This window comes from Solanum verrucosum, unplaced genomic scaffold (genome assembly GCF_900185275.1).
Source record: "Solanum verrucosum unplaced genomic scaffold, falcon-dt-bn FXZP01000271.1, whole genome shotgun sequence".
Taxonomy (NCBI): Eukaryota; Viridiplantae; Streptophyta; class Magnoliopsida; order Solanales; family Solanaceae; genus Solanum; species Solanum verrucosum.
Window position 1 is genome coordinate 1,758,270 of NW_026019951.1, and position 2,539 is coordinate 1,760,808.

Below are 2,539 nucleotides of genomic sequence, written 5' to 3' on the forward strand. Positions count from 1 at the left end.
GAGTTCATGCCAAAGAATATAGAATCGAATAGCCTTACATACCTTGCTGTACCACTCAGATAGTACAACGAATTAACCTCCTTCCTTTCCGATTATTAATCCACAATGAAACAAGTAACACAACTAATATTAGTAGCTAACCAACAGATTGGGCTACTTGAGCTTGGCAAACAGTAATCAGGCAGCAAACCCATACTTATCAAACGGATGGTATGCATTCCACCCCTTCTCCTTTAATAACGTCATATACAATACAACCTTCTAATAAGGTCCCCTGAAACGCCTCGGGCTTTATAACATATGCAAAACAGTATACAAAGGGGTTGCAGGCAGCAAGCTCATGCAACGCCCAATTAGATGGTACGTTACTGCACCCTTTACCGTTTTATCCTTTAACAAGTTCTCATGACTTCTGCACATGCCTCCTTATGTTACTATACACAAATCAGTTTCTAAACATCAGAATGTGGCAGTAGAAATATGAACTCACGGTTTCCGACCACTGTCCCTTGAGCATTCAACTAACATTACATTTAAAATGCTCAAATGGGCTAACAATTGAGTTAAAGGGGACTTCCCTCCATTGATGTCCCAACATGCACAATCAACCAGAACATTCCCCAATCTCATACCATGTAAAAGGAACAATTCTCAGCTCATTAACACATATCAAATCCCCTAACCGATTCAAGCACAAAAGAGGGATGAAAAAATTAACATATGGTAGTAGCCTTACCTTAAGGTGAAATCAATTCCTCCTCTTGAATTTCTTAAGATGGGAGATGTTAAACCAACTTGTACTTGAAAAATAAAGGGTTTTCTCAGATTTTTAATGGTGAACTTGTAGGTCAGCACTTTGGAGCTTCTAGGGTTTCTTTTTGGGAGTAAATTATTGTAGAACAAGTGAGAGATATATGAAATGAATTTCATCCTCTTAAGGGTCCTTTATGGACGTTTTTACATTAAGAAATGTGTAGAAATATCTAGTCCCTCACTTTAATTAAGCAGGTACATCACTCCCTTAATTTCTGCCACAAGTTCTTTAAGTAGCTGCATCACCTAGTTGCCCTTTTCTTTAAAAATGCAGTCCACATATTTCCTAAGTAGGTGCATCACCTACTTACCACTTATTTAAGTAGGTCAGCAGTTAATCTACCATTAAGAACCTATGTCATCCTTTCTAAGTAAGCTACACATGTACGTAAGTAACTTAATTACGTAAGACATCCGAATCAGTAGCTTAAGCAAGTAGGTTGATTACTATGACAAATTATACTTTACTTACTCTATTTAGCCTCAAACCTCTTTCGAATATTGTCAAACCTATTTCAAACCCTCACTACTCACATAGAACTAGTATATGCAAAATATGGGACGTTACAAAGCCCCACCAATTCTATGCACTTCAGACTCGTGGTGAACAACAGGATTCTCCCGATGTGGTTACCGGTATGTTGAACGGTTTCCAACTTGATGTTTATGCTTTACTTGATCCCGGTGCTACCTTGTCTTTTGTTACATCATAAGTGGCTATGAGATTTGATTTTCCTCTGAATGTGTTGTTAGAAACTTTTTCTTTCTCTACTTATGTCGGACATTCTATTGTGGCTAAGAGGGTCTATAAAAAGTGTCTCATTTCCTCGTCCTATAAAGTTACTCTTGTTGACTTGGTAGACCTTGATATGCTAGATGTTGATGTTATATTTTGTATGGATTAGTTTCGCTCATGTTTTGCTTCTATTGATTGTAGAACCCGTGTAGTCAAGTTTCGGTTCCCGAATGAGCCTGTCCTAAAGTTTAAAGGGGGAAATTATATGTATAAGGGTCAGTTTGTCTCTAATCTTCAGTCTTGAAAGACGATTTCTAAGGGTTTAATTTACCATATAGTTAGGGTGAGGGATGTAGATTCCTAAATCCCTACTCTGAGTTGGTCCCCATTGTTAATGAGTTTTCGGAAGTGTTCCTAGATGATTTACCCGGTATTCCTCCTTAATAGGAAATAGACTTCGGTATTGACCTTCTACTAGATACGCAACTATTTCTATTCCTCATTACTGTATGGCTCTGACAGAACTAAAGGATCTAAAAGAACAATTGAAAGATTTGTTGGATAAGGGTTTCATCCGACCGAGTATTTCTCCATGGGGTGCTCCTGTTTTGTTTATTAGAAAGAAAGATGGTTCTCTTCGTATGTGTATCGATTATAGACAATTTAACAAATTGAACAGTAAGAATAAGTATCATCTCCCAAGGATAGATGATTTATTTGACCAACTTCAAGGAGCAAGTTATTTCTCTAAGATTGTTCTTCGATCGGGTTATCACCAATTGAGGGTGAAAGAAGATAACATTCCAAAGATGGCTTTTCAAACTTGGTATGGTCATTATGAGTTTTAGTAATGTCATTTGGGTAGACAAATGCCATGACGACATTTATGGACTTGATGAATAGGGTGTTCAGATAATACCTTGACATGTTTGTGATTGTGTTCATTGACAACATATTGATCTATTCAAGAACTGAGAATGAGCTTATTGA